The sequence below is a fragment of the Sus scrofa genome, chromosome 1 (genome assembly GCF_000003025.6).
Source record: "Sus scrofa isolate TJ Tabasco breed Duroc chromosome 1, Sscrofa11.1, whole genome shotgun sequence".
NCBI lineage: Eukaryota > Metazoa > Chordata > Mammalia > Artiodactyla > Suidae > Sus > Sus scrofa.
The window spans coordinates 266,871,164-266,883,909 of NC_010443.5; the positions used below are offsets into that span (position 1 = coordinate 266,871,164).

Here is a 12,746-nt window from a genome sequence, read left to right on the forward strand (position 1 = left end):
AAAGACATTTTGCTCAACTTTGGGCAAAAAATAACACTAGAAGAAATTGACACTTTTAATTAGGAAAAAATAATTTATCAAAATTGACCCCAGAAGAGAAAGAACTAATAATCAGACCAATTACCATGGAGGAAAAAGAAAATACTGTTAAATATTTATTCACTTTCTTGAAAAATAACCCATCCCAAACAGTTTTACAAAGAAATTCTACCAGTGTTTTAAGGGACAGATAATTCCAGTGCTATTTAAACTGTTTTAGTGCCTAAAAATTTTTAAAAACTGTACAGATTGTTTATGTGGAGCAAAGATTCACAGAGGTACATACACATCCTACATCACATACAGCTATGAATATTGACATAAAGGTCCAAATTAAAATAGCCGCAAAAAATGCAGTGTGCTTCAAGACAAAACTAATATACTATGACCAAGGGTTCACTATAGTAATACAGGAATGGTTCAATATTGTAAAATCTAATAGAATTAATTAAAATCTATTAAAATCAGTATTTAAAAATCTATTACCTATTATGTGAAAGCAAGTATAGTAATAGCTTAATGGTAGAATGAAAGTGGTAGACATATGCTTGTTCACAGTGTAAGGGTCTTTCAACTTTGGTATATGTTTGAAAAATTTCCTAATAAAATGTTGGGAAAATATCTATTAATATAATTCATCATATTAATAGGTCTAAGGAGAAAGATCCTAAGACCATCTCCATGAACACTGAAAGGCATTTGACAGAATCCAATATCTATTCTTAATTTTTCAAACATTTAATAAAATAGGAAAGAGATAGTTATTTCTTTAACGTATTAAGTAGACTCATTTAACCCATAAGCCAGCATTATGCTTAATGGGAAAAACACTAAAAGCATTCCCATTAAAGTCAGGATAAAACAAAAATGTTCAATATCATTTTGGACTATTATTTAGCATTGTTCTGGAAGAAGTAACGAATGTAATTAAAGAAAGATATTAGAGGTATGAAAATAAGAAAATGGGATATTAAATTATCTTTATTTGCAGATGATGAGATGAGATGATTGCATAGCTATAAAACCCAAGAGACTAAACTGAAAAAACTTAAAATCTATTATAAAATAATGCAATTCAGTAATGTAGTTGGGTACAAAATTTTAAGAAAGAGTGTATATAGACACATACACACACTTCATACTTAAAATACTCAGTGTTTTAACATCATGAGAAATATGTGATTTATATGCGAATACAATTTTTAAATACTGAGGATCACAAATGGTAACTTTAAAAATGGAAAGTTGGGGAGTTCTGTCGTGGCTCAGTTGAAATGAATCTGAGTAGGATCCATGAGGATGCAGGTTCACTCCCTGGCCTTGCTTAGTGGGTTAAGGATCCAGCATTGCTGTGAGCTATGGTGTAGGTTGCTGGCATGGCTTGGATCTGGCGTTGGCATGACCGTGGTGTAGGCCAGCTGCTATAGCTCGGATTCTACCCCTAGCCTGGGAACCTCCATTCAAAATATAGATGGCAGTTCTTGGAGTTCCTGTCATGGCGCAGTGGTTAACGAATCTGACTAGGAACCATGAGGTTGCGGGTTCGACCCCTGGCCTTGCTTAGTGGATTAAGGATCCAGCGTTGCCGTGAGCTGTGGTGTAGGTTGCAGATGGGGCTCGGATCCCATGTTGCTGTGGCTCTGGCGTAGGCCAGCGGCTACAGCTCCAATTAGACCCCTAGCCTGGGAATCTCTGTATGCTGCCGCAGCAGCCCAAGAAATGGCAACAAGACAAAAACAAAAACAAAAACAAACAAACAAATAAAATATAGATGACAGTTCTTTTAAAATTAGTTTACAGTGTGATGGGATCACACCAAAATGCCCACAGTATTATTTAATGAAACCAGCTGATTTTAAAGTTCAGACAAGGAGTTCCCAGGTGACACAGCAGGTTAAGGTTCTGGTATTGTCACTGCTGCAGCTCAGGTTGCTGCTGTGGCAGGGGTTTGATCCCCAGCCTGGGAACATCTGCATGCTGTGGGGCCAGAAAATAAATAAGTAAATAAATATTTAAAATATTAAAGTTCAGAGAAAAACCAAAATAGGAAACTTTTTTTTTTCCATTTTAGGACTGCATCTGCAGCATATGGAGGTTCCCAGGCTAGGGGTCCAATCAGAGCTGTAGCCGCCGGCCTACACCACAGCCATAGCAATGCCAGATCTGAGCCGTTTCTGTGACCTACACCACACCTCACAGCAATGCCGGATCCTTAACCCACTGAGCACAGCCAGGGGTCGAACCTGCAACCTCATGGTTCCTAGTTGGATTCGTTTCCACTGCGCCACAACGGGAACTCCAGGAAACCGATTTTTTTTTTTAATATTAAGAAATTAGAGGAGGAGTTCCTGTCGTGGCGCAGTGGTTAACGAATCCGGCTAGGAACCATGAGGTTGCGGGTTCGATCCCTAGCCTTGCTCAGTGGGTTAAGGATCCAGCATTGCCGTGAGCTGTGGTGTAGGTTGCACACATGGCTCGGATCCCGAGTTGCCGTGGCTCTGGCACAGGCCAGCAGCTATGGCTCTGATTCGACCCCTAGCCTCGGAACCTCCATATGCTGCAGGAGGTGGCCCTAGAAAAAGCAAAAAGACAAAGGAAAAAGAAAGAAAGAAAGAAAGAAATTAGAGGAAAATAGGGCATCAGATAGTAAAACATGTTTCGAGGCTACAGTAAATACAACATGCAGTGATGGTACTTGCATATATAAAGAAGTCAGTGGTGAAGACTAAAAGTTCAGAATTAGACCCAAACATGTATAGTGATTTAGTGTATAGTAGAGGTGGCATTTCAAATCAGTATGAGAAAGACTGATCATTCGGTAGGATGTCCTAAGATAACTAGATAGTCATCTGGGGAAAAAAAGTTGGATCCCTAGGTTGTACCTTTCACCAAAATAAGTTTCAGATGCATTATAGATTTAAACATAGAAATTGAAACCATAAGGCACAAAATAATGTTTTTAGAATCTTGGAATGGCAAAGGCCTTACTAAGTATGAAAAAAACTCCGAAGCCATAGAAAGACCCATAAATTCAGCTACATTTTTTTTAAAAACCTGTAAGGCAAAAGCACTCAGAATCTAAATCCTGGGAAACTACAAACAGGGTGAGGAGAATTATTTGCAATTCATCACAGAGCCAGGTTCTCTAACGTATAAAGCATCCGTAAAAAAACAGAAAGAGTAAGAACAGCAATCCTATAGGGGAGGATGGCTCTAAAGCTTGCATTCTGAATAGGTGTAATAGGCCTTTAAGAGGGCAAAAATTCTTTCTTGGGGGGTGAAATATCAGATATTACAATGGTTTCTGTCCCTCCAAAGCGCAACTCTAAGGAATACATCTATTCCTTAAAATAATTTCTAAAAATAATTTCCAAAGTAATTAATAAATTAAGGTTTTCTTTGTGGGGTTGATAATGAAAAAGTATTAAGAATGTATATAAACAAATGGTTGACAGAAAAGGAAAATAGATGTTGGTTGATCATATAAAAATATGCTCACATAAAAGTGTACATAAATGTTCAGAGCAGCTTTATTCATAAGAGCCAAATGATTGAAACCGCCCACATGTCCACTAACTGATAAATGAATAAAGAAAATATCCATGTAATGGGATATTTGTCAGACATAAAAAAGGAAGGACGTACTAATACATGCTGCAACACGGATGAACCTTGACAACTCTATGCCACGGGAAAGAAGCTAGTTGCAACTGACCACATGTTATATGATTTTATTTATATTAACTGTCCAGGAAAGTTGCTTAGGGCTATGGGTGATGGGGTGTTTGGAAGATGGTAACTAAAGATACGGGATTTCTTATTGGGGTGATGAAATGTTCTAAAATTCCTTGTGGCAATGGTTGCGCAGCCCTGTAAATACACTTAAAGGTACTTTCATGGGTGAATTTTATGGTATGTGAATTATAACCACTAAATCTGTTATAACCACCAAATTTGTTATTTTTTTAAAAAAAGATCAATAGGGAATTCCCATTGTGTCTTAGCAGGTTAAGAATCTGACTAGTATCCTTGAGGATGCGGGTTCGATCCCTGGCCTTGCTCAGTGGGTTGCAGTGTAGGTCATGGATGCAGCTGGGATCCCATGTTGCTTTGGCTGTGGTGTAGGCTTGCAGCTGCAACTCTGTTTGGATTCTTAGCCTGGGAACTTCCATATGCCTTAGGTACAGCCCTAAAAAAAAAAAAGAAAAAAAAGATCAGTACTAGTAGTTCTTAGTCTTTCTTTGGAATGGGCCACTTCACGGTCTCTCGATCTCTTAAAAGCTGTGCATGTGTGAAAAAAATCACACATGCAAAAAATTTGCATTTAGTTTCAGTGAGTTTAAGGACCCCCTAAATGCCCTAGGAGTTTGTATAACTCAGATCAAGAACTTCTGCTATGAAATATCTAGTAATATGGAAATATACTTCTTAATTATTGTTAAGTTATATAATGTGAGTTTGTAAAGATAGAATGATTAGAATGGGTTCATATCTGTGGTGTGTATGCAGGTGTGCATTGAAGAGAATTAACATCTGCACAATATCAGCTCTTCCCATTCTGGAACATTTTTCATTTATTCAAGTCTCCTTTTATGTAAAATTTTATAGTTCTCTTCATGTGTCTGCACATTTTTTTTGGTTACTAAAAATTTGTGTTGCTTTTTAAAATTGTATTTTTATTCCAGTATTGCTTTACAAATTTTTATTGCTGCCATTTATTTTATAAGCTGCCGCCTTAATAGCTTTATTCATTTTTTGACGTCTCCATTTTCCAAAATGGAAATATCATTATTGTTTTCCGAATACAAAAGTAATACATGTTCATCATTTAAAATTCAGTTTTGGAGTTCCCCGGTTGCTCAGCGTTGTCACTGCTGTGGCTCAGGTCACTGCTGTGGCATGGGTTTGATCCCTGGCTCGCCTTGCCGTGGGCACAGCCAAAAAGGTATTCAAACAATTTAAAAGATTAGAAACTGAAAGTGCTTCAGTAGCACTACCCCTGGGGGTAACCACTGTTTCTCGGTTCTGGGATCTTTCAATTAATTTTTTCAGAGGTCTAAGTGTTTTTCGGTTAATTAGTTGGAATTTCCCAGATAGAAAAAATCATGTCATCTTTAATTAATATGTGACAAGGATAATATTTCGAGGATATCAAACCAATGCATTTTCTTTAAAAGAAGAATCTTAATTAGGAGATATTTCAAATACACAAAAAATGCAGAAAATGACATAAAGGATATCCATTTTATCATCATCGGTTTTGGAGTCCTAGCCATTCTTTTCTTACCCTCCTTCCCCCAAGGGCGTCACTATCAGTATGTCCGTGGTCATTTTTCCCATATGTTTACAACATAAGTATATATCCACAAATAATATACAGAATTCTTTGGGGTATTTTAAGTCTATATGAATAGTAGCATACTCTCCTGTCTTTCTAAAGCCTGCCTTTGAGATTTATTCATGTTGATGCATGTAGGTCTAGGTTATTCATTTTATCTGCCCCCTAGTATTTCATTGCATGAATATTTTTCCATTCCCCTTCTAAGGTACAGTTAGTTAACTTGTTTCCATTTTTAAACTATTACATGTAGTACATGACAAACATTATCCACCTGTTCTTAGACACATAGGAAAATAATTTATCTAGGGTAGCTACTTGGAAACAGAATTGCTGAGTCACAAGGTATGTGCACCTTTAACTCGACCAGGTCCAGCATTATCAAAATATCTCCAATGTGACTGGACCAGTTTACACTCCCAGCAGGACTGGGTAAGAGTGCTTGTTTCCTTGCATCCTCTTCATCACTAGGTATTATCTGATTTTTAATCTTGACCGCTTGATGGATGTGGAATGGATTTCATTGTTGCCTTAATTGCATTTTCCCAGTTACCTGTGAGATTGCAGAGCTTTTCTCATACTTATCTATGTACTTAATTGGATTTCCTCTTGGAATTGGTGTTTCCTAGCCTTTGCCCATTTCCCCATTTTCCCCTCATTGATTTGTAAAGCTTCATTATGTATTGTGGACACTACTATTTTGTTGCAAATAGTTTCTCCTAGACAGTGGTTGGTCTTTCACTTTATTTTGGTATCTTTTATTGTGTACAAATATTTGTAGACACTGAAATTGAAATTTTCGTCATGGTTAGCCCTTTTTCTGTCTTGCTTAAGAAATCCTTCCTATCCCAATGTCATATACACATGTTCTCATATTTATTTCTAAAGTTTCAAGATTTTGCAACTTATAATTACTCTTTAATCCACCTGGAATTTATTTTTCATATGATATGAGGAAGGGATCTAATTTTATCATTTCCTCATATAAATATCAAGTCATCCCGGCATTGTTTTTCCTCTTTATTTTAGAAAATTTCAAACATAAAAACCATACAGAGACTAGGATAATAAACCTCATGTACTCATCACTCAGTTTCAAAAATAATCTAATCAGGAGTTCCTGTTGTGGTTCAGTGGAAACAAACCCTAGCCATGAGGATGCGGGTTCCAGCCCTGGCCCCGCTCAGTGGGTTGGGGATCCAGTGTTGCCATGAGCTGTGATGTAGGTCGCAGACACAGACACAGCTCAAATCTGGCCTGGCTGTGGCTGTAGCGTAGGCTGGCAGCTGCAGCTCTGATTCGACCCCTAGCCTGGATTTGACCCCTTCTGTAGGACTCAGGTATGGCCCTAGGAAAAAAAAAAAAAAAAAGAAAAATTCTAATCATGGCCGATTTTGTTTCTTCCATACCTTCAGTGTTCTTTCTTATAAATTCTTTTGAAGTAAAGCCAGACATCATGTAATTTCATCTGTAAATATTTAAGCATGAATTTTTAAAAGATCAGGTCTCTTTTTAACCTCAATAAAACATCATGTCTAAAAAAAAAAACAAAAACAAAAAAACTTCAGTAATTCCTCAACATCAATTAGCAAATTTCTACAAATTACATGAGAGTTTTCTCTTTGCAGTTGAGTCAGGATCCAAATAAAGTCCCTAATGTTACCATTAGTTGAATGTTTCTTTACTCAATGTATGAGTATATCCTTCCTCTTTTTTCCCCCCTCCTTAAAATTTATTTATTAAGGAAACTAGACTTGGCTCTATACAGATTCCCACATTCTGGGTGTTTCTGATTGCGTCTTCATAGTATCATTTACCACGTCTCTCTACCCCCCGTGTTTCCTGTAAATAGTCTAGAGACTTGATCAGGTTCAGGCTTGACAGTTGGCAGGAGTATTTCATATCGGGTTTTTGTACTTTCATTAGTAGGTACATAACGTCTAACCTCATATTTTGTGGATGTTAACAACCACTGATGTGTTTAGATCTATTGTTTCATCAGGGCTTGAAAAACAGCAGTATTCTAATTCCAAACTCCTTTTTCATTTATTATCGCCTCATTTATTAAACAGTCCATCCTTTGGCCCTTCATCTGTTCCAGTTCTTTCTATGTGTGGGTCAGTTTCCAGGTTCTCTTTTCTGTGTTTTGATCTGTTTGTCTGTCATGGCACTGATGCCACATTCTTTAAATTATTCCCGCTTCATGAGAAGTGTGCATATCTAGTAGGAGAATCCATCACTGAATACATCGGCTGACACACACACAACAAAAGAAAAGAGCTGTCCTTGACCCTTTATGGTTCCATGTATATATTTTGGAATGAGCTTATCAAGTTCCCTGAAAAACTTTCCTTGTTTGGAATGACATTACCTCAAATTTATACATAAAGTTAGGAATAATTTTCATCGTTATGATGCTGAGTTTTCACATCCACTAACATGACTTATCTCTTTATTTAGGCTTTTTATATCCTTCAATGAATTTTTATATGTTTTAATGTTCTTGCACATCTTACAGATTTTGTTATTTTGGGAGAATTCCCGTCCTGGTGCAGCAGAAACGAATCCAACGAATCCCTTGCTCAATGGGTTAAGGATCCGGTGTTGTCATGAGCAGTGGTGTAGGTCACAGACTCGGCTCGGATCTGGTGTTGCTGTGGCTGTGGCACAGGCCAGCAGCTGTATCTCCGATTAGATCCCTAGCCTAGGAACCTCCATATGCCGTGAATGTAGCCCTAAAAAGCAAAAAAAATAAAAAATAAAAAGATTTTGTTATTTCAAATGGCATCTTTTTAAAAGATTACATCTTCTATCTATTTGTTCTTGGTTATAGGAATGCAATCAATTTCAATGTATGGAATTCGTATTTTTCAGGCTGTTATTCTGATGATTTGTTGCTATTTTCGTGGAATTTTTTCAGATGTATGTAATGATTCTTAAAATCTGGGAATAGTGACAGTTCTTTCATTTTTAATGTTATGTCTTCTCTCTCTGTCTTTTTTCTTTTCTTTTTCTTTTTTCTTTTTTTTTTTTAGAGCCACACTTGTGGCATATGGGAGTAACCAGGCTAGGGGTCAAATCAAAGCTGCAGCTACCGGCCTATGCCACAGCAACGCAGGATCCAACCTGAGCCGCATCTGTTACCTGCGCCATAGCTTACAGCAATGCCGGATCCTTAACCCATTGAGCAAGGCCAGGGATCGAACCTGCCTCCTCATGGATACTCATCGGGTTCTTAACCTACTGAGCCACAGCAGGAACTCCTTTTTTCTCTCATTAACTGTATGTGTCTAGCACCATATTGATAGGGGTGATAGCAGTTATTTTTTTAGTTGTTTCTGAATTTAATAGAAATGCTTTTGACTATTCAGCAGGAATTACTATGTTCTATTGTAACTTTTCTTTGGGGGCGCTTTATTGGAATAAAATTGACATGTTAACATTGTGTAAGTTTAAGGTTACAATGTGACAATTTGAAGCATATATATGTACTACAAAACGGTTGTTAATGGTAAGGTTACTTAACATACCCTTCACTTTCCATAATCACCATTTCTGTTGTTGTCACGGTGGTGATAATGAGAACATTTAAGATCGACTCTCTTAGCAGCTTCCTTCCAAGTATACGGTATGGTATCCTTAACTATGATTGATCACCATGTTGCACATTTGATTCCCAGATCTTACTCATCTTAGAGCTAGAAGTTTGTACCCTTTGACCAATAAATACCCCTTCTCTGTTCTCTAGATAACTTTTCTTAACTTAGCATTCAGCTTTATCGCATGTTCTTCTCCACATTTGTTGAGATGATAGTATAGTTTTTTTTTTTCTTTTAAGATATCACTGGGCTAATTACCTTAATATTTTTTAAATGCTAAACTATTCAAATAATTTCAGGTAATCTCTACGTGTTATAATGTTTTGCCTTGTTTTTCACTCACTAATCAGTTATTTTATTGAGGGTTTTTGCATCTATGCCCATAAATAAGACTGTCTTATGGCCTGTAATTCTTTGAGCCTATTTGTCTGTTTTGGTATTAGGGATGTACCAGGAGCTTTCTCTCTTTATCTGTTCACTAGAGTATGTTGTAAAGAATTAAGCTTTGCTATTTCTTGAAGTTTTGATAACTCCTGCTTATAGAATCATCATTTTGTTTTGTTTTTGTGGGTAGAATCTAAAATATTGTAAGATTTTATTAGTAATTAAAGATTAGCTCAAGTTTATTCTCTCTTCCTGGATCAGTTTTATAAATTCAACTTATCTATGAAATCCTTCAATTTTTAAATTTATTGTTGTAAAATTCTTTGTAGTATCTTTCAGTGATTCGTTATGTTTGAAGTTTCTCCCTCTTTTCATTCTTTATTTGTGACTTCTTTTTTCTGATAAATTATTGCTAGAAGTTTGCCTGTTTTATTAAATTTTGCAAAAGATCTACTTTAGGGTCTTTTTTATTTCATTGTTATCAGAGTATATGGTGTCATAATACTGGAGTTTCCAAGACTATTCTGATCTAGTACTTGGTTATTTTTATAATTATTTCATAGATTCTTGAAAAGATTGATTATTCTCTAAAATTTGAGTGCAGGGTTCTAAACAGCTTTATAAGTTCGTAGTTGTTAACTGTGTTGTTCAAATCTTCTTTATCTTTACTAATTTTATTTTTCAATCTGCTTAACATATAAATAAGAGAGTACACTAATCTCCCTCCTTGATCGTGGATATGTCTATGGTTTCAATAGCATTTTGCTTTGTATATTTTGAGGTTTTTAGCTGCACACAGGTTTAGGATACTTACATCTTCTTGGTTGATTGTTTCTTATCATTATGCAACATCGCTCTTTATCTCTATCAGTGCTTTTGCCTCAAAATCTGCTTTGCCACGGAGTTCCCGTCGTGGCTCAGTGGTTAACGAATCCGACTAGGAACTATGAGGTTGCAGGTTCAGTCCCTGCCCTTGCTCAGTGGGTTAAGGATCCGGCGTTGCCATGAGCTGTGGTGTAGGTTGCAGATGTGGCTCGGATCCCACATTGCTGTGGCTCTAGCGTAGGCCGGCGGCTGCAGCTCCAATTCGACCCCTAGCCTGGGAACCTCCATATGCCACGGGAGTGGCCCAAGAAATGGCAAAAAGACAAAAGATCTTAATATAGCTACACCAGCTTTAAAAATTTTTTTTGATTAAATTTTTTTTGACATAACTGTTAAATGCTAAGGTTAGTCCACTTATGTTTATATTGGTTTTTTTGTTATTTTGTTTGTTTGTTCGTTTGTTTTCTTTTTTGGCCTTGCCTTTGATATATGGAACTTCCTGGGCCAGGGAATGCATCTGAGCTGCAGCTGCAACCTACACCACAGCTGCAGTAACACCAGATCCTTAACCCATTGTGTTGGGCTGGGAATCAAAGCTGTGCTGTCTTAGAGACAATGCCAGATCCTTAACCCACTGTGCCAAGGCAGAAACTCCCATTTATGTTTGCTTAGAATACTAACATATATTTCTACCGTCTTATTTCATGCTGTTTGCCATACTTTTTCCTTATCCTTTTTCCCCTATTTTCTGTCTTCTGTTTGATTGGTGAGCTTTCTTTATTCCCTCCCCTCTTTTCTTGTCTCAGTGGTTTTGAACATGATTTCCCTGCTTTCAGAAGGCACGCTTCAGGTTTTGTAATGCATGCTTGAATTACCGAAATCTGAAGTTAGTGAGTATCTATACCCTTGTCCCAAACTGTTCAGGGATCTGATAACCACTCCCTCCCACAAGGTCCCTGTTATTCTTATCTAAAAATTTAATTCCACTCTGTTTTTCTTTTTTCATTGTAAGTGAAAGCTAAAACAGATTTATTCTGTAATCTAAAGTGGATTGTATATTACTACCCAACTAATTTTTTGTTGAAGTATAGCTGACTAATTCCACATTGTTTTAAGTATTCTACAAATTAGTTTTCTATTTAATATCTAGTCTGCTCACCTCAGGGCTACTGAACTTCAGTTTGTACAGCCCTGGCTTTTGATAATATTTCTGTTTCTCACAACCTGTGTTTTCATTTATGAATATTTGTGTGTTATGTGTGGGGGGAGAAAGAATAGGTTTGTATTTTGAAATGTTGTGGAATATTTAATATAGGATTTCTGGGAAGATTCTACGTGGTAGCAGAAAGGGGAACCTCATCATCTCAGTTTGCCCTATTGAATGGCATTTTCATACATATCAATTTAGAGAAAACATAGTTTGTATTTCTATGGATTTTTTTAACATATAGAATATCATATTGTATATACTATACTGTATCTTTCTTTTTTCTGTGAGTTATAAGCATCTTTTCCATCCATATCTATACATCATACTGATTCGTTTTAATTACTGTGGTGTATGCATAGTATGGATTTAATAGAGTTTATTCAACCACATTCTGTTTGCTGGACACTTAGATTATTCCCAGGTTTTGCTTCTATAGGGAATGATGCAGTCAAAGTCACGTGCAAGCCCTCTTGGGGTGCGTGCCAGTGTTTCTCCAAGATAGAAGCAAAGATGTGGAATTGTCATGTTATAGGGGGTTCATTTGTTCTTTTTGGTCCTGCCCCCAAAGCCCTTCAAAGCAGGAGTGGCATTTTATATACATCTTCATATACATTTTCTATGCCTCTCATGACGTATGAATCTATTACCCCTATCCTGCCAACATTCCTTATATTCTAACTTGAAAAAAATTTGCTAAACCAGTGAGTGAAAACAGTATCTCTTCCTTTTACTTTGCTCTTAGTCCCCAATTATTGGCGAAGTGAAACATCTTTTTAAATATGATTACTGCCCATTTGCACTTCCTCTTCCGTGAATTGCCTGTTCATATCCTTTGCCCGTTTTCTATTAGATTGTTCATTTTTTTTCTTATCGACTCGTAAGAATTCTCTATTCATTCTTGATCCTCATCCTTGATCTTAATCAGATTGTTAGTATTTTTAACACATTTAGCAGGTTTCAGAAATAGTGTTATCTGTCACACAGAATTTTGCCTTATCATGTGTCACATGTATTAACCTTTGCATTTATAGCTTTTCGATTTGTGTTTTATCTAAGAAGCAGACCACACCCAAAGTCGATAATACAGTTTCCTTTATTTCTTCTAACACAGTTGTTTTGTGTTTTGCTTCTAGCGCTTTAATCCATTGGAACTTCTTCCTTGTGGACAGTGTGAGGTAAGGATCTAATTTTATTTTTTCCGAATGGGAGGTAGTTTTCTCAATATCACTTACTGAGTGGTACATAATTTCTTCATGTATTTGATGTACCGTATTCGGTTAATAAACCAATGGAGAGAATATATCTGAATTCTTTACTCAGTTCTATTATTTATTGATTGAATTATCTTTTC

At 36.5% G+C, this 12,746-nt stretch overlaps 1 long non-coding RNA gene across 1 annotated transcript in view; it reads left to right on the plus strand.

The window, feature by feature from the left end:
• The window catches only part of LOC110256245, a 68,151-nt gene that overhangs the window by 26,310 nt on the left and 29,095 nt on the right, over positions 1 to 12,746 (plus strand). Inside the window, exon 3 of the long non-coding RNA XR_002337583.1 lies at positions 12,529 to 12,570. This is a non-coding gene — a long non-coding RNA (uncharacterized LOC110256245). The remainder of the gene's footprint in view (positions 1 to 12,528; positions 12,571 to 12,746) is intronic.